The sequence below is a fragment of the Peromyscus leucopus genome, chromosome 19, assembly GCF_004664715.2.
Source record: "Peromyscus leucopus breed LL Stock chromosome 19, UCI_PerLeu_2.1, whole genome shotgun sequence".
Taxonomy (NCBI): Eukaryota; Metazoa; Chordata; class Mammalia; order Rodentia; family Cricetidae; genus Peromyscus; species Peromyscus leucopus.
In genome coordinates, this window is record NC_051079.1 from 67216515 (window position 1) to 67237551 (window position 21037).

Consider the following 21037-nt stretch of genomic DNA (forward strand, 5'->3'; position numbering starts at 1 on the left):
CTGTCTCGAAAAAAAAAAAAAAAAAAAAAAAAAAGAATGTCCCTTCTTTTGATCATGATGTTTCTAATTTATTGATTTCAAAACTAAATTAACAAAGTTACAGAATTTTGTATTAATACCTGACTTTTCTGAACTCAAACTGCAGTACAGTGCCTGTCCTGTCTGTGAAGAGACAGCAATCCCAGTCACTCTCCTGTTGTGCTGGAGTGAGTCAAGCTGGGAAGTACAGGCTTTGGAATTGTCACCTTGGAACACAGGGTCCATTTTGCAGGTCAATTTTGCAAAATAAATGAATCTAACAAACTCAGAAGGAACTCTTAGGACAATTTTTGAGGAGTTGGAGAGAAAGAAAAACAGGAAAACTGAAGACCTTTGCAGCTTCTGAGGAAGAGAAAATTATACTTTCTGAGTTACAGATCCAGAAATCAAGCAGGCTCAGCATGGACTGTGGTCTGTCATTGTAAAGGGGAAAGCAGTAGCCAAATGCCCAGAGAACAGAGTTAGACAAGAGGTAAAGGTTCTTCTGGGGTGGATAAGTACATATTTAACTAGGGTAATAGTTCTCAAATATTTTAATGTCTTTAATTGTATCATGTTTCTTGAAGTTTCTGCAACAGACAAATTTCCTGGAAGTGGTTTCTTATCCATGTGATTGACAGGCCCATTTGAGTTAACTCTTAAGAGAGAGAACAATCGTATGCCTTCATGATCTCACAATATTTAGGGCATTTTAGAAGGTTATGTCTCTATCAAGGGATGGAGCTCTGGGTTAAGAATGAGTCTATTCATCAAATATCATGTAGAGATCCTAAGTGCCTGATCTTTGGGCACCAGGCATTCTGTGCTACAGAGATATACATTAACAAAACACACAGTGGGAAAGCAAAATAAACACACCGAAAAAAAAACAAATTTATTAAATAATCAGGATTTATTGAGAGGAAATAGCCTTCTAACACCTTACTTTATTTCATACTGCATTTTCGCTCATATGAGGAAAATTATGGTGCTTCCTCCCTCCTTTCTCTGGGCCTTTCACATTCTGAGGCCCACTGTGGTACTTTCCCTTCCTTCATGTGTTACCATGGACATGGGATGTTGGATCCAAAGCTGATCACAAGGGAGAGCTTGGTGCCTCAGTGACCCTAAAGCCTGTTAATACCTCATTTCTTCTTTTATGGAATGATGCTAGGCACACATTGTGTTCTCACTAAATGGTGATGACTATATTAGTCAACTTAAGCTATCTTAACAAAATAACATTATTTTTCTTAGAAAACAGACTTTTAGTGTTCCTCAGATCCTTATCTCCAAGTTTTATCACACTGGAGTTGAAATTTCAACATATGAATTTTGGTGAGGCACAAACCCTCAGCCCAGAAGCACGATTACTACAGTGTGGGAGGTATGGAGGTCTTTGTGCTCACAGACAAGCACAAGGGGTAAGAGGAGTGTTAAACACACAGGGCTGTCCCTTCAAAGAGAAGTATGTATGACCTGATTCTGCCCAGAAGGCTAGGAGCAGATGTGGTTAATAACCTGGTGACCTTTGTCATATCTGTGTGGCCAAGACCAGTGTCTGTGTTGTCAAGACCACACCAGATCTTCCGTCAGACCTTTATCTTGAGCTTGTCAATATTTAGTATCACATGTACTTTACAAAGTATTTCTATGTAGTTATGTCTTAAGCCTTATTGTACATATGGGATTGAGTTTTTATCACCAGGAAATTTTTTACCAAATTGTGCTATGTTTAAATATATCTAAAACAAACTCAGGGTCAGACTCTAGAAGTTTGAACCAACATGGGATATTGAGTTGCATTGAACCAAACTACCTTCTTGATTCCCATTGATCATTACTCTGCTGGCTATAGTAGTCTCAGAGACCCCTGCTCACTACTAGATGGTGATGGTCTTAATCAATTTTCCTGTTTCTGTGATAAAATATTCTTAATAAAACAACTTGAAGAAAGAAATTATTCTATTTCAGAATACTAGGTACAATCCACAGTGGTAGGACAGTAAAGGTGATAGGAATTTGAAGCAACTGGTTATATCACATTCAAAATTGTGAAGCAAAGACACATGAATGTATGCGGCATGGAAGCTTCCTTTCTCCAGCTATACAGTCTCAGATTCCCTCCAGAGATACTACCCACAGTGGATGGATCTTCTCACTTAAATTAAGGAAGTAATATTATGACTCACAAGCATGTCCAAGGCCCCATCCCAGGTAATTATAGATTCTGCTGTATTGACAATTAACATTAACCATCACAGTGAACTTTCAGTATACTTGAATTCTATTTTTGCATGTCTTTTGATAAAATGGTGTGTTGTTATTGGTATGACATATTGATACTGGAGATTTGAAGTTCTCTTTTAAGTTTGTAGCCTCATTAATAAAAGAATTTAAAAACGGACTCAGAAGAAAGCTTGACACTGTTGTGTTAGAGTTTGGAAGAAAAACAGTGGAGCAGATAAGGCTTAAATATCAGTAACTACAAGGTGGAAGGAGACAGAAAAGACAGATCATGTATTTTGAGTTAAAGTCAAGGAAACTGACATGTTTGTCTTCATGGGGCAATGGAGAGGAATGGTTGTGGAGAAAGGGTAAAGAAGTCCAGAACGTCAGAGGAAGCATGCCAAGGCTTTTGGTCTGTGTAGATGTAACCAACCGTCTTATTAAATAAGAAACACAGAACCAATGTAAAAGAGAAAGCCAAGAGGTCAGAGCTCAGAGCTAAAACCTTACCCTTCCTGCGGTGCTCCTACCTCTCTGAAAGAGACCTACTTCCTGTGTGTATGTCTTTACATAGTCTTTCTGTTCTGCCTTCTCATTGGTTGTAAACCCAACCACATGACTGCCTCGTCACTGCCTGTATGTACAGCCCTCCAGGTCCTAAAGGCGTATGTCTCCGATGCTGGCTGTATCCCTGAACACACAGATATCTACCTAGCTCTTCTACCAAGTGCTGGGATTAAAGGTGTGTGGCGCCACCACTGCCACGCTCTTGCTATGGCTCTAATAACTCTGACCCCCGGGCAACTTTATTTATTAACATACAATTAAAATCACATTTCAGTACAAATAAAATACCACCATAGGTCTGTATCCAAAGAAAGAAGAAAAAAGATAGAGAAAAAACTTATTCCTTCTGAGATATAACTCAGGAAAATAGGCAGGCCTGGCAGTGATGCACATCAGAAGCTCTGTGAGCAGCAACATCGAGGCAGCAGGCGGGGGGGGGGGGGGGGCTGCTTCTAGGTAAGTACTACCTCATCCAAGGAACAATTATTCCTCCCACCTCCTTAGTATGTCTCCAGGTGAATCAGTCATCCTGAGGAGTGATCTCTAGGCCAGGTGATTGACAGGCTCAAAGTCAGGTAAGTCTTAAAGAAGGAAACAAGAGGATGTACTGGTTTAATCTTTGGAGCAGGACAGAATGTCACACCCAGGGCCAGAGGCAGAACTCAGGTTCCAGGTGTTTGACCAGGAGGAGTAGTTTTCCTTTAATGAGCCTCAATGAAGTCCTTGTGGTATCACCATTTTATGTAATATTTTAAATCCTTAGAAGGGGCAGCAGTGATGTTTCTCTTAGAGTATTAACAGGGAAACAGGACATGAAGTCCAAGCCTGCTGATAAGGGAAAGTACATTGTCAATGGCATCCAAAGTTGTTAATCCCTGTCTAGCTATGTAACAATATTCCCGGGACAAATTCTGCACTGAGCAAAATGTACATTGAATAAAACTACATCTATTGTATATCTAAAGTCTATGCTACTTTTAGACAAGCTAACCTGTTTCCCTGTTTAATTTTTTGTTTTTTTTTTTGTTTTGTTTTGTTTTTTTTGGTTTTTCCGAGACAGGGTTTCTCTGTGTAGCTTTGTGCCTTTCCTGGGACTCACTTGGTAGTCCCAGCTGGCCTCAAACTCACAGAGATCCACCTGGCTCTGCCTCCCGAGTGCTGGGATTAAAGGCGTGCGCCACCACCGCCTGGCTCCCTATTTAATTTTTGTAGTTGAAAAAATGTCCATGTATAAATTGATTCTGACTAAACTTATAGTGACTAATTGGTTGGCCACTTTTTTATTTAATAAATTATAGTAAATGGTATATATTTATAAAAGAAAAAAAGAATTACCACCAGTAGAATTTCAGGCAATAGAAAAATGGAGGGTGAAACTGGATTAATGTGATTTGAATCCCTATTATTTAAATTCTATATGCTAACTGTATATTCAAATACAGACAACTCTTTAAATCTGTTTAATTGCATAATAAAAGAATGAAGTAGGAACAAATAGAAGTAACTACAAAAAGCAAAAAGGTTAGTAAATACTTACAAGTTTGTTTTTAAGCTGAATAAAAATGGAAGAAAATTTTCCAGAATTGAGACTACTGCTCGTTAATACTAAGAACACAGATGTATTTTATTCCACGCAAACATCCGTCTTTTCAAGACCCCCATGTTTTCCTACCCAGCCTCTTCTTAACCTCTATCATCAAGTTTTTTGTGAGAAGTAAGAGGTCAGGACAAGGGCATCAGAAGCCTGTTGGCATCACTTGTACAGTGATGAATTCTGGCAGGAAAGAATCTCATTTTGTTTTCAACAAAAGTAAACTATACACCATGTAATGGTTGCTAGAAGATGCCAACATTTTCACAATATTTTAACCCGATTCAAGTGAGCAATGTCTCCAAATCCCTACAGAGTTTTCCTTCATAGTCTCCACAGGATTGGCACAAGAGAAATTTGCTGAAGATGAGCCAACAGAAACAGAGGCTATGTCTATTCTTTGAGTCCAGATTAGGCCAGGACCTTTTGCAGTCTTATATGCTTTGTAGCTGTGTTGAGGGCAACAGCAGGACTCAGGTCCCCTGCACTCTCATTGAGCTCTTACAGCTTATGCACATCTGTCCTGGCTAGTTTTATGTCAACTTGACACTTCCGAGTGAAGGGAGCCTCAGTTGAGAAAATGTCTCCATAAAATGAGCATTTTCTTAATTTGTGATTCACGGTAGAACACCCACTGTGGGTGGTAACCCTGGGTTGCTTGTCCTGAGTTCTATAAGAGGCCAGGCTGAGCAAGCCATGGAGAGCAAGCCAGTAAGCAGCATTCCTCCATGGTTTCTTGCTGTGGAATAATGCTTTTGTACACTGGTTTAATAAAATGCTGATTGGCCAGTAGCCAAGCAAAAAGTACAGGCAGGGAGAGCAGATGAGGAGCAGAAGAGTCCTTCTGGGAAGAGGAAAGACTGAGTCTGGAGTCACCAGCTAGATACAGAGGAAGCAAGATGACAAGGCAGAACTAAGAAAAGGTACTAACCCACATGATGAAATATAGATAAGAATTATGTTTTTTTTTTCTTTATGTAAGAGCTGGTCAGTAATAAGCCTGAGCTAATGGCTAAGCAGTTATAATTAATATAAGCCTCTGAGTGATTATCTTATAAGTGGGCTCTGGGACTGTGGAAGTTTGGCAGGATCAGAGAAACCTTTTGACTACAGTTTCTGCATCAGCTCCTACCTCCAGGTTCCTGTCCTACTTGAATTCTGGCCTCAAGGTTTTTGATTATCAACTGTCATTTGGAACTGTGAACTAAATAAACCCTTTCCTCCCTAAGTTTCTTTTGGTCATGGTGTTTCATCACAGCAATGATAACCCTAACTAGGACAACATCCTAGGGGCAGTGTGAGTGAAGCACCCTTACAAAGATATTTTTCTTCAAATCCTCTTAGCAAGAAAGTATGAGACCTGGAGATGAGAGAGGCCTCCATAAATATTAGAAAGAGATATGGGTAGATTCCATACATCCTGGCCACCATTTATTTCAAGTGCATCTTTTTTCCTAACTGCCAGCTCTGTGACCTTAAGCTCAGAGCTGGATGCAGACACAGCTGAGCCAACGATGCTGTACCAGTCCTTGCAGTTGAGTGAAGTTGGGTCTCTGTAAAAAATGCCTTGTCTGAACCTTCTCTAATTCTTCTATTTCTCTAAGTACACTTGTGATCTACATTGCTCATGTCTTTTCTCCATCACAGTAACTGGAGAGAATAGTTAAAAATCCTCCCCCAGTCATTCTGGCTTCTTTCAGACTGTGCCTGTGGCTATATTCCATGTTCTTCTCTTCTAAAACTTTTGTGTCTGAGTGATCATGCTTTGTGTTTAAGCAAGCTTTTTATTTTCAACTTGTATTGCTTCTCTATTTTTCTCCCATATTTCTCATTTTGATAGATATTTACCATTCTATGTTCCCACTTCATCCTCAGAGACTGTCAAGGTAACCACTCCTAGCTAGTTGTTCTTTCTGAATGATTTGGGGAAACCCATAGGTTTGCACACTCAGTTGACATGGAACATGGATGTCCCTGTTATCTGAAGCTACAGAACATCCTGCTTGAGAGCTGTGCAGACTTAAAGCAACTGCTGAAGATCAAGAATGAACTAGTGAGGGCATTGTTATTTACATGTTATGTTACTTAGAGGAGAAGGAGGGAGTCAAGCTGTAAGGCAAAAACTAGCAAATGCTCATCATCCAGGTACAAACCTGAGAGTTAAACAATGAGTCTCAAAGTGTAACAATCAGCTGTGGTACCAATTGATAGAGGTCCTTGAATTAACAAAAACAGAAGTGAGGGAGGGAAAGTCACAAGACATGTGAAGTGCAAGTGGCAGGCTGGAGAAATTTTAAGGTGCAGATTAGAAATTTTTATCATTATTTATGTGTACAATAAAATATTCATTGTGGTTTGAACAAAGGGCATATGATGTCTTACCATATATTTGAATATCATTACATTCTTTTTCTTCCCAAGGAGGAGTTATTTACTTTGAAATCTACTGAGACTGTCTTGCTACTATTCTAATGGACATTTCTCATTGAATTCCATCATTTTTAATACTAGCATAGATGGTTTTTTTTCAGTTGGTGTTGATATTGGCAGATATTAAGATCTAGTAGGCCCCTATTATGATTCTAGTTCTTGTCTTCCAGAACAAGAAATGGAATCATGTATTAACTGCTATAGCCACCTGGGGGACCAGTCTCCAGGCAGCTCAGAGATTGAAAGGAATCCACAGTGTCATATAAACTAAGACTTTTCTATCTGAGAGGGTTAGGGAAAAAGACACTCGCATGCTTTCATGATGGTTTCCTTCTTTATTATCATTCTGTTCTTCCTTTCTCTTTTCCCTCCACAGCTTATATACCCCAACAAAATCTTTCAGGCAATACAGGGATCACAATGAGATTACATTCCATTTTTCTTTCTTTTTTTTTTTTTTAAAAAGATTTATTTATTTATTTATTGTGTATACAGCATGTATGACTGCAGGCCAGAAGAGGGCACCAGATCTCGTTACAGATGGTTGTGAGCCACCATGTGGTTGCTGGGAATTGAACTCAGGACCTCTGGAAGAGCAGTCAGTGCTCTTTACCTCTGAGCCATCTCTCCAGCCCCCTACATTCCATTTTTCAAGTGAGTGGTTATGAAAATACAGGTAAAAACATGTTTTTCATTCCTCTTACATAATTAAAAACAGTCATTTGATAACCCACATACAATACATCTGAGTAACTTGTCACATATTAATAGAACATGAGCAAGCAAGGAGCATTTTTTCTCAGTCAACTCTTTTGTTGAGAGAGTGAAAATTGCAGTTACAAGGAAAGAATCAATCACTTTATTATCTGTCTTGAAAGACAATCTTATAAGGGATTTTAAAGGAATCACAAACCTAAACTTTTATACATAAAAAACAGTCAGTCAGCTGAACTTTGAATCTTTAGAGTACATACCCATTCATCAGTAGTTTCTTATATCAGAAAATTGAGGTCAGGAATGAGTACAAGGAATTAATCATCACCTTTGATTATCAACTAGACCTAGCAAGGGAAGTATGTCAGCTAGCAACAATCAGGTTGTTCTGTATTTTCGACCCTGGCCTAATGAATCAGACAGCTCAGCTATGTGTCCTTGTGAACTTTAGATTGTTTTCTGGGGATATTCATCTTAAACTATTATCAAAGCATCTGGTCTAACCTGAAGTTATTTTGAAGCTTTGTTTCAGCTAATGGTGCACAATGAAACCTGTGACTGCTGCTTCTCAGCATTAAGAGAATTAGAGCCAGCCTGGCTCCTGGGGATTCAATTGTTTTCCTTGAACTGTGATCTATGCAGCTCCTTAAGTAAAACTCATAGGCCTTAGCTGTGAAACATATCTTTGTATAAATTTTTATTTATCAAAACTCTGTATAAGCTATCATTATTATTATCAATTAGACAGTACAATTTAGGGAGGAATCATCTTCATGACAATCCACAGATAAAAATACCCAGTAGAATGGGATGTTTCCATGATATAAACAGTACATCACAGGCAGTGGGGATCTCCCCACACCCATTCACACCATGCCAGGTACCAGGGAAAGACAGCTGAAGCAAAAGCAAAGACCTCCCAGGGCATGTGGTCCCGTGGCATTGCCTAAATGAGATTCACCCATCAGGAAGCTTCCTCCTGGTGGGCTGACACTTTGAACTTCAGTTGCCACCTGCTGCTCCTCTGACATGGCCACTGGCAAATTACTCTTCTATTATTGTTATAAAGTACCATGATTGGTGGTTTGAATAAGAATGGCCTCCATTGCTGTGGGATGATTTGTATGTCCTGTGGGAGCCCTTCTTGGGTTCTTTGTGGCGTTACCCAGCAGGTCCGTATAGAGGATGATTAGGACCATGGGCCTGAGTGCAGGTGTTTGAGATGGTCTGCACTTGGCTGTGCTGGGGGATGGTCTGTATGTCAAGTTGTTTTGATTGGTCAATAAATAAAACCTGATTGGCCGTGGCTAGGCAGGAAAGATAGGCGGGACTAACAGAGAGGAGAAATAAAAGGACAGAAAGGCAGAAGGAGACGCTGCAGCCGCCGCAATGACCAGAGATGCTGCAGTCGCCGCCATGACCAGAGACGCTGCAGCTGCCGCCATGACAAGAAGCATGTGAAGTCGCCGGTAAGCCACCAGCCACGTGGCAAGGCATAGATAAAAGGAAATGGTTAATTTAAGATAAAGGAACAGTTAGCAAGAAGCCTGCCACGGCCATACAGTTTGAAAGCAATATAAGTGTCTGTGTTTACTTGGTTGGGTCTGAGCGGCTGTGGGACTGGCGGGTGGCAGAGGTTTGTCCTGACTGTGGGTAAGGCAGGAAAACTCAAGCTACACTCCATAGGCTCATATATTTCAATACTTGGTCCACAACTGGTAGAACTGTTTGGGGGAAGATTAGGAGGTGTGACCTTGCTGAAGGTAGTGTGTCACTAGGGGTGAGATTTGAGGTTTCAAAAGCCCGTACCATTCCCAGTTAGCGCTCTCTGCCTTGCGGTTGTGTCTCAACATGAAAGCTCTTGTGATCCAGCACCATGACTGCCTGCCTGTCTGCTGCTATGTTCCCACCTTAATGATCATACATTCTATACTCTGGAACCTTGAGCCCCAAATTAAATGCTTCCTTTAATCAGTTCCTTTGGCCATAGTGTTTTGTCCCAGAAATAAGAAAGTAAACAACGTGATGGCCAAGGCAACATATAGAAGAAAGTGGTTAATTTTGGCTTAGAGTTACAAGGTATTAGAGTTCATAATGGCTGGCACAGTACGGCAGCAGGCAATTGTCATGGTGACTAGAGCAAGAAGCTGAGATAACATCTTGAACTGCAAGCAGGAAACAGAGAAAACAAACTGGAAGTAGGCTAGAGTGCTTTATGTTCAAGCCCTGTCCCTGGTGACAGACTCCTTCCAGCAAGGCCAAATCATGTAATCTTCCACAAACAGCACCACCAACTGGGGACCAAGTATTCAAATTCCCAAGACTATGGAGGACACTCCTTATTCAAAGCCTTACCAGCAAGAACATGCGGATAGTAGCAAAGACAGAGACAGTTTATTAGGAAGGGAAGTACCATCAAGGGAAGAAGTGGGCCACAGCAGAGGGCAGGTTAGCAACTCCATAGCCCATACCCACAGAACTGTTACATTTTATGGTCATGTGCCTAGTCAGGGCCCTCTCAGGTGTGCTCTTTCTATTACACATCAACTATGGCTGAAAGTTTCCATCCTTTCTTTCATCCAACCTATTTTTAGATGTTAATTTTGCAGCCTTTCATACATCAATCTCTATCCTATTCAGCATTAGTACTATATAAAGCAAAATGGTGACTGTGATATGATGTGGATTACAATGGAAGCAGGAAGCAGTGTTATATGTGTATGATGTGATTCTAACTAGTCTGCCACTCATGGTGCTAGAGTAGTCTCATTCCCTTGAATTAGGCTCAAAGAAGCTGCCCAAATTTCATCCTGGTAAGTATTTAACATTTTAATAAAAGCTTACTTTAATTTGGCCAAAATGTGGATCTGGTTTTTCTCTGGCAAATTTAAGGATTAACGCTCTGTTTGTTGTTTCTGGCACATTAGAATTCTTTCAGCTCTTGAACTATGTTTATTTTTCTCTGGCCTAGAATCTATACGAAGCTATTTTCCTTGACTGTGATGTTACCTTATCAGTGTTCCTCTCTCCATGCTGATTTCCAACTCCAAGTCTTCAAGAAAACATTCCACTAATTGGTTCTATAGACTCCATTTTGCTTCCAATTAAAGAGCAACCATAAAATAATTGTATGGTAGTAATACCTGGTTGGTATTTGTTACTTCACAGAAAAAAATTTATAGAGAAATTACATTTGTCCTTTTAGTGGTATATTCCCAAGAGTAGAAGGTTGCATTATTTTCTAAAGATGTAACAATACACAACTCAAGCAAGTAATAAGCAAATAGTTGTATTGAAATGTAACCTAGAAGACGGTTATAGAGACTACTCACAGGAACAGACATCCCACTTCCGCTTTCTTTGTTATCTGGACCTCTGTCTAAGGTGTCTTTTTTCCTACCTTTCACAATAAAGTCTGGAATAAACTCAGAACAGTTGCTGATTAAATAAAAGGTCACACAGATGAAGACAGAAAGGGACAATCTAGTTTTAAAGGAATAGACAGTTTTCTTGTTTTAATTTAACTCTTCAGAAATGTGTGACCCCTTGAGTTTATATGTCAGCAATGAAGCAAAACTTCCCTGCAAATATTCCTCTTATTAGCTAACGCCAACATTGATTAGTACTTGGAAGGTGGCTAACATCCAGGGTTTGTTGATGCTTATTGTCATTTTGCCATTCCATGATGATAGTTCACTAAACAGCTTCACTTGAGACACAGCCCGCTGGGCAGAGCAGTGAAACTACCAAATGGTGGTGGGCTTTACAATATTAGTGTAGAAAATATATTTGTATTCATTGTAGTGGGCACTGAAGCCTACAGAGAACAGAGATGTAAAATTGGAGGAAATCAGACGAAGGGGCAGCAGCAAAATCCTAGCACCTCAGGCATGGAGGAGAATGACAAACACATCTCTGGTGAGCAGGAGACTGGCGCTATCAAGGCTCTTTAACAGCCTATACTTCCATGAGCACCAAACAATGATGGCTCATTTTGTTGGTGAAAACATAGTTATTTATTTAATTGGCTAATTGGTTTGTTCCTTCAATTCAGAGGACCCTTGGCTTTGGTTCACAGATGAGACCCTACACTCTCCCACTTCTATAGCCCTTTTATGTTTTCCAATGGATGAATCTAAACAGTTGTCTGTAGCTAGAGTTTTCCTGCCTTGACCACAATCAGGACAAATCTTTGTCACCCGCCAGTCCCACAGCTACTCAGACCCAACCAAGTAAACACAGAGACATATATTGTTTACAAACTGTATGGCCGTGGCAGGCTTCTTGCTAACTGTTCTTATAGCTTAAATTAATCCATTTCCATAAATCTATACCTTGCCACATGGCTCATGGCTCACTGGCATCTTCATATGCTTCTTGTCCTGGCGGCGGCTGACAGTGACTCCTTCTGCCTTCCTGTTCTTTCTTTTCTCCTCTCTGTTAGTCCTGCCTATACTTCCTGCCTAGCCACTAGCCAATCAGTGTTTTATTTATTGACCAATCAGAGCAACACATTTGCCATACAGACCATCCCACAGCAGTTGTCTGGTAAATGTTACCCATAATCCTTCAGGGTATTAACTTGTGACACTGAAATATTGGTAAGTGTAACCAAAATCAAGTTAAACCCTATGTAAAAGCTAAAAAAAAAAAAAAAAAAAAAAAAACACTTTACATCATGTGATTATTGGGTGACTATATTTTTCGTATCTTGATGTGGTAGAATGATATGGCAACCATTCTTTTGTTTTCTTTTTTAAAACTGAGACAAAATGTTGTTGTTAAATGGGGGGAAACACCTACCCCAGTGGACTGGCAATTCCTGTTAGACTTCTGCAAGAACTACTGCTACTCACACAACTAGAATGGCACCAAATTCTCACAGGTAGAAAGAAAGAAAGAAAGAAGAGAGAGAGAGAGAGAGAGAGAGAGAGAGAGAGAGAGAGAGAGAGAGAGAGGGAGAGGGAGAGGGAGAGGGAGAGGGAGAGGGAGAGGGAGGGAGGGAGGGAGGGAGGGAGGAAGGAAGAAAGAAAGAAAGAAAGAAAGAAAGAAAGAAAGAAAGAAAGAAAGAAAGAAAGAAAGAAAGAAAGAAAGAAAGAAAGAATTGAAGACCTCATTGTGGTATAGCTATTTCCCTTGAGTATAGCATGACATTCAATCACCTGATATCACTGGCTGGGATTGCTGTGAGGAACGTACAGAATACTCTGGTACTGTGGTCATGGCAATCTAAGTAAAACAATGCAGTGGTAATGGATTCTATGACAATGAAGTTGTTAACAGTTCCCCCACAGAAGGATGAGAAGTAATGAAACACTTGTCTGAGATTCTATCTACAACTGCTGCCACATCTTGATACTTCCAGAATAAATGGAGAAGTACAATGACAACCCTCTCAGACAAGATTTTTATCTTTTTAAATTAATATATAGATGTTGAGATGTGAGCCAATCCAAATAATAACCCTAAGAGGGCTTTTCTTTTTCATGAAAGTAAAGTATCAAATAGATAATGTTGAAAAAATAATAATTGTTACTTTCAGAATGTAATAAGTAGGTATATATTTACTTCAAAATCATATACATTTTCCAGTAGATTAAATGTTTCAATAATAAAATATTGGAAAAAATAATGTTTTGAAACAAACATAAAAAAAAACTGAAGAAGCAAATATAGGCATTAAATATTAAGATAAACACAGCAATAAAAAAAGCAAAGTTGACTCAATTGAAAGCAATAGTCATTGAAAACTGAAGATCAGGTCAGGACAGGAATTCAAAATGGAAAGTACCCAAATAAACACCTCTGTGCACAGAATAATTGAATTTATACATCAAAGGTGCAATCTCATCTTCAGAAATGTTTGAACCTCTAAGACACTTTATTAAATTCCTTAGGTATCCCAGAATGAAAGAGAGTCAGCCACAAATCATCCACAAAAATTGTCTTTCTTCACAGCACCTACAAATCTAGAGAGCAATGTACTTATATTTATAGTCAAAAATACTATACTATATACTATGCAAATGTCTTCATATATTAAAATAAGGGAATTCAAAGCCTGTCATAGTGTTATGGTTTTGACAGCTTGATACAACCTAGACATACTTTGGAAAAGAAGATCTCAATTGAGGAATTTCCTCCACCAGACTGACCTGTAGGCAAGTCTTTGGGGATTTTCTTGATTGAGACTAATTTATGTGGAAGGGCCAAGGCCACTGTGAGCAGCACTATCTCTGAGTAGGTGGGCTCAGGGGTGTATAGGAAAGGTAGCTGGACTAGCCGGAGGAAGCAAGCCAGAAGACAGTTTCCTCTGCTATCTTTGCCTCAGTCCTGGCCTCTACATTTCTGCCTAGACTTCCTCCTTTGGATTCCTTCAAAGACAGACTGGGATGTGGTAGTGTAAGCTGAAATACACCCCTTCCTCCCAATATTGGTTTTGGTCAGTGTTTTATCATAGCAACAGAGAAACAAACCAGAACAGTGCCCTCATACCGTATGGTAAATACACTAATGTAAACCAACAGGAAAAAGAAATCAATATAGAATAAATCAACTTACAATGTGAAGGAATTGTGGATGTAAAATACAATGTCAAAGAAATTATGTCAGGAAAAGAGAATTGTAGTTAATGAGTCATATCAAGGAGCTAGAAAAGTATTTGAACAGTTAAATAATAATAAGTTGCCGATTGGTACTATGAAGCTAAAACATGAAATTCAAAACAACCGAAAAACAGCTCATGTGGTATAAGCAAAATCAACAGCTCGACTTCAGTAAGAGCTGCATGTACAAGGATTCTTAAAGATATGCCAGTTTCAGAAAAAGAAAATTTAAAAGCTATTTTCTAAAGTTGCTGCCTTGCCCCCTTACTGTCTCTTGTCACTGTCCTCTGCTGGCTTCAATCCCCAGGCCCTCGTTGTAAGCCAGTCATGGTGGGGCTCTCTAGGAAAACAATAGCGGCAATAACTGACTGGTCACTGTGAAGGAACTGCTAGGTTTTATTTTATGACTCTACTCATTTCCTGCTAACATCGGCTTCTGTTTCACGAATTCACAGGAACTAATTTCTGCTAAATTTAAATTTTTGTTCTTGATTCAAGTACGATTTTTCAGGGTTTATTAATTTAAAAATGTGTGTGTATCTGTGTGAGTGTATATATACCCTGCATGTGTGTGCAGGGGCCTGAAAAGGCCATGAGAGGATGTGGGATCCCTTGGAGTTGGGGTTACAGGTGTTTGTGAACCAACCTCCCCGCAGTGTGGGTTCTAGGATCTGAACCCAGGTTCTCAAGATTGAGCAGCAAGAACTTTAAACTACTGAGTCATCATCTCTCAAACCTATAACTCAAGTTCTTATTATTAAGAAAAATACATCCCCAAATAGGAAGTGAAGGGAAAATCAAATTTCATTTTATTATGGATAAGAATTTCTTTTCCTCCTATAGAGCAGTAAACAATTGGTTAACCACAGAGAAAACTGACATTCATAATGATAGCTGCATGGTTCACAAGAGTGAGAGAATGGAAACAGCCTAGCTGTCTAGGAAAGATGTATGGCTAAAGAAAACGTGGTGCATGTATACAATGGGATTCTGTGCAACCATAAAGAAAAATGAACTAATACGACTAGTTTTTAATTGATTAATCTGACCAGCTTTTAAATGTATTAAAGACACAACATATCTATTAATTACTTACCCATACGCTTTATAGTCAATTTCCCCCATAATTAGCTTCCATGAATAAACAACAAAGATTTTATAAATTTCTGACTGAATTTAATATTAAGAAAAATGTACCATACTAGTGTATGATTTTCTATGTGTGTGTCTTCTGAACAGTGCTCTCTGACATGGGCATATCACAGTCTGCTTATTTATTCATTTGTTAAGAAACATTTGAATACTTTGACAATCTCTACTATTGCTATTAATAAAGTTTTGTTCATAGTCATGTTCAAATCTTTACAGAAACATATTATATCATTTCCTGGAATTAAATTTTCATAATGAGGTTTCTAGGTCACATGGTACAAATATATCTTCATTGCACATAGGTTGGTGATTTCTTTGTTTGTGATCTCAACTAGATCAGTGGTGTTTTGTGATCTTCATGCATTTTTTCTCATAAGATACATATTAACTTTATCTTGGGAATTTTTAAAATTTATTTTACACTGTGTGTGGGTGGGTGTGTGTGTGGGGGGTGTATTGTGTGTGTATACATGCACACATTTTGCACCACAGCTGCAGTGAATTTACAAGTACAACATCTATGTCATATCAGAGATGATATTCTAGGTGTTAGCATTGAGATCATGAAATAGAATTTTGCCACTAGTTACATAATTACTACCTTGTGTTTCATCTCTGTTACTTCCAAATTGCACACAATAAGGCTACTTTCTGTCCTTGATTATACAAATTTACAACCCTATACTATAACTTAAAATTTTATCAAATTAAATATATATATGTATGTGTGTGTATGTGTTCAAGTCTGTTTGATTGGTAAATTTCCATTTTGTCTTTTGCTTTTCAGTAATTTATTGAAGAGTCTAGTGAAGATTTATATCTTTCCTACTAAATTAATTCCCTTTTTCCAAACATTTCATTATTAGTGGAAACACATGTCAAGATAATTCAGACTGATTTTTCTGAGGATGTCAGTCAAGCACTTATAAATTTAGCTCTTTATTTCCCAAATATTTGTGGAAATGGGGATATGTATCCCCAAATTTGTATTCCCAGATATACATATATGCATACATACATACATGTACATACATAAATATACACAAATGGTATGTCTCACTTTTTTCAGAATACTTGTTTTGAAATTAATTTATATTATTGCATGTAGCAATGTTTCACTCCCTCAGACTGGGGAGGAACATTCCTTTAAGTGGCTATTTGTTTATTCATTGATGGATGTTTAGGCTATTTCTAGGATTCACCTATTATCATGCCCCAAACACACTTGCGTAAAGGTTATAGAATCTTTACAGGAACACGAGACCTCATTCCTCTTGATCTATTAATAAGGAAGGATTGCAGTGGTAGGCGATCTGATACAAATATGTTAATTTTATTTTCAGTAACCATCAAACTCTTTCCAGTGGACATAGCACTTGACTCTCCCACCAGTGGAGTGTTAATATCTGGTCCTTTGTCGCCCATACAAAATGTGGGACATTCTGTCATCTGAGTGCTCTCCCACCAGCAATGCTCTGACTGTTCATCTAAGACAGTTTTGAAAACTCCAGATTCACAAAGATCCTGGTTTTTGCTTTCTTCCCTAAGTTTTAGGGTTTGGGGTTTTATATAATACTGTATGATCCAGTGTAATCTTTTTATATCACACAAAATAAGACTGTAAGTAATTTTTACATGTAGGTACATAATTGTTCAGTAGTATTTAGAAGTATTTCTTACAATTTTCTTTAAAACTTTCTAAAACCCAAAGTGTCTATATCTGAGCTGCCTGTGTCTTAAGTAACTCTGAGTTCTCTATCCTGCTTCTATTAGCTGTTTGTGTATATTACTGTGCCAACAACAACACCTTGCTGATGACTGCATCTTAAAGGTTTTCTTAGCCCTTTAGCACCGTAGGTCTTCATCCAACTATGTGGTTATTTGTAATAGAATTTCCTCATCAATTTTGGAACCAGCCCATCAATTCCAAATAAGATGAAATTACTAATATCTTAAGTGAGACTTAATTTATGAAGAACCATCTCAATATACTGAGTGTTGAAAAGCACATCACTCTTTACTGCAGAGTTTTATTTTTTTAAACTTTGCCAAATTTTCCCTAAGTATGTCATATTTCAATGAATGCAAACAGATTGAAAAAAACTTCAAAATCTTTATGTTTGGATACTAGACACAAAATAAGCATTTACTGTTTCATGATGAAGAATATAAAACATGATTCCCTAGATTTAATTTGTTAAGTAGTGATAAACCTGAGGGATATTAATCTAGTATTTTAGATTGGCCTGAGGCAGAACTCTTTACATGTAAATTTAAATTAACTTAATCCCTATCCTTTCAACTGAATGGCAGCTGCAGGACTTGTAGCCACTTTTAAACTTTGTCTTGATTGGCTTTCTGACTCTGTGTGTTTTAGACACTAGTCCTCTGTCGTGTGCATAGCTGGCAGATTCCCTTCCACTCTGTGAACTGCCTCCTCACTCGCTTGGCACTTTCCTTTGTTAAATGGAAACTTTTTATTTTCAGAAGATCACGTGTCAATTGTTGTTCTTTTTAATAGCATCCTAATCAGAAGGTCCTTACCTACGCCTGTCAGTTGAGTCATAATCCCCATTTTTTCATCTAGCAGATTCAAGGCATCAGGCCCTAAATTGAGGTATCTGATCCATCTGAAGTTGAATTTTGTGCAAGGTGGGAGATGAGGTTTGAATTCCAGTTTTTGCATGTAAATATCCACCAATATTTGCCTGAGATACTGTTCTTTCTGTAGTGTTGATTTTGGCGTATTTGTCAAAAGTTGGGTTGTTCTAGTTTCGTGGACTTATAAATAGGTCCTTTATTATACTTCAATTATCTTTGTGTCTGTTTTTGTGCCCATACCACGCTGTTTTTTGTGCTACGGCTTTGTATGATAGGCTGAATCCAGTTATGCTGATTCTCCTGTAGCAACTTCGTGTATTGGCTATCTGCTGTGCTATCTAGCTACAAATGGCGCCCAACGTGGGGCAAGAGTTTCCACCTAAAACCTGAGAAAAGATTCCAAAACGGAACTAAAAACAGCTTCCTAATTGTCTCTCTCAAATGAGCGGCAGCCTGCCGGTTTGAGCTACTGGCGGGCTCCTAGCGTGCGAGCTCAGTCTGCAGTATGGCGGGAATGAGGCCTCTGCAAGTGGCACATTAAGCTGCATGGTGGATTTAGCCTTTGCTAGTACAAAACAAAAAAAAAGAGGTTTCTGGGCTACACGCTGCTTTGATAAAAGCATAGACCCAGGAGGGCTCCCAGAGCTGGCGGAAAACGTACCACCGCCATGTTGGAAAGCTGAAGTGGGCGGAGCCAGCAGCCACAGCGCCGTTTCAGGCTTAAAAGGCTGCAGTTTAAAGCAATAGACTTAAGGTAATATAAAAAATAAGCCACATAAAGATGGCTACCACACAGAGAATCTGGATTATGTTCTCTTTGATATTCGTAACTGAAGAAAAATATTTGATTACAAAAGCTGTTGAGTTATGCCAAAATGTATATTTTAAAGGTACCTTGACTTCAAAATTTGACTATAAGGATATGTTGCTTTGGAAAAGAGGCTCTGCTTTTGTTTCCACAGAAAGCCAGAGACTATGGATTTGTTCCAGATTAAGATACATCAGGTTTGACCAGCCAAGACCACCTGAAAGGTCTCCGATGACACCATGGTCCAGATGATCCAACATCCAGAATTGTTTCAAGACAACTGGCTCAGACGATACAGCCTCACGGACTACTCCATGATCCTAAAATTTTCTTTGTGTCCCCATAAGATACAGCGCCCCCCTCCAGCAGGAAGTAGTAAGAGATGCTACGCCCAAATTCCCAAATACACCAAGCTGACTTTGGAGATGTATAAAAGTTAAAACCTTCCTTTTAAAAAAAAGAAAGGGGAAGTGCTGTGGGACGGTCTGTATGTCAAATTTCTCTGATTGGTCAATAAATAAAACACTGGTTGGCCAGTGGCCAGGCAAGAAGTAGGTGGGACAAGGAGAGAGGAGAATTCTGGGAGTGGAAGGCGGACGCGGGGAGACACTGCAGCCGCCGCCATGACCAGAAGCATGTGAAGAAGCCGGTAAGCCACCAGCCACGTGGCAAGGTATAGATTTATGGAAATGGATTAATTTAAGCTATAAGAACAGTTAGCAAGAAGCCTGCCACGACCATACAGTTTGTATGCAATATAAGTCTCTGTGTTTATTTGATTGGGTCTGAGCGGCTGTGGGACTGGCGGATGACAAAGATTTGTCCTGACTGTGGGCAAGGCAGGAAAACTCTAGCTACAGCTATCCTTGGTCTTTTATGTTTCCACATAAATTTTAGAATGTTTTTTCTATGTCCGTGAAGGCTGCCCCTGGGATCTTGACTGAGGTTGCACTGAATCTGTAGATTACCTTTGGTAGGACGGCTATTGTCACAATATTGATTTTATTTTCATCTATGAACATGAGAGTTTTTTCCATTTTCTCATGCCTTCAATTTGTTTCTGAAGTGTCTCAGTGTCTTTATTTTAGAGGTCTTTAATTTAGATTTATTCCGTGGTACTTAGGCAAGGACAGCAACTGTGAGTAGGATTGTTTCACTGATTTCTTTTCAATATATTTATTGTCAGTGTTCAGGAAGGCTACTGATCTTTTTGTGTTGGTTTTATATCCAGCTACTCTGTTCAAAGTGTTTATTGGCTCTAAGAGTTTAGTAGGATCTATAGCGTCTCTTTTGTATGGAACAGCATAATCTGCAAGCAGTGATACTTGCCTTCTTGTTTTCCTATTTATGTGTCTTTTATTTCCATCTCTTTGCTAATGATGTCAGTGTGGATATGATGAGTGACTCGGATTCAATTTTCTAGCATTTTATTGAATATGCTTTCATCTATGCTCACCATGGAAGTCAGTCTCTGATTTTCTTTCATCATTTTGTCTTTGTCTGTTTTTGGCATCTCTGTAATACTGGCTTCATAAATAGAGTTTGGAAGTGTCTTAGTTGGAGTTTCTATTGCTGTGAAGAGACGCGATGACCACAACAACTCTTCTAAAAAAAAAAAAAAAAAAAAATTTACAGTTTGACAGGTTTAATCTATTACCATCATGGCAGGGAACGTGACAGCTGGGAGTATGGAGGCATACAGACCCACATGGTGCTGGAGAGGCAGCTGAGAGTTCTACATGTCGCACAGGCAAGAGGAAGCAGTCTGTCTCACTGGAGTGGCTTGACCTCAAAGCCCACCTCCACATTGACACACTTCCTTCAACAAGACCACACCTACTCCAACAAGGCCACACCTCCTAATCATGCTGCTCCCTTTGGGGGCCGTTTTCTTTCAAACCACCACAGGAAGCATTCACTGTTTTTCTATTTTATGGAAAAGATGAGTAACGTTGGTGTTATCTGTGCTGGAGAGTTCTGCGGTGAATCCTGGTCCTGTGCTTAATTTAGTTGATTCTTTATTACTGCTTCAATATCATTGCAGAATATAGATATCTTTAAATACATATTTCATCTTTGCTTAATTTTGGTATTTCTTGGGTATCTAAAATTGATGTATTCCCTTTACATTTTCCAGTTTAATACAATGTAAAACTTTAAGATATGACTTAAAATTTTTCTGTCTTTCATTGGTATCTGTTGGAATATCTCTCTTTTCATTTATAATTTTATTAATTTTGGTCTTCTGTCTATTACTTTTGATTAGTTTAAATAATTTTTTTAAAATTTTTCAAGCTAGGGTTTCTCTGTGTAGTCTTGGCT

The 21037-nt window shown here is 38.8% G+C and overlaps 1 pseudogene; it reads right to left on the bottom strand.

Moving 5' to 3' along the window:
• The window catches only part of LOC114694935, a 31126-nt pseudogene extending 30862 nt beyond the window's left edge, over positions 1–264 (bottom strand).
• Between the last annotated feature and the right edge of the window lie 20773 nt (positions 265–21037).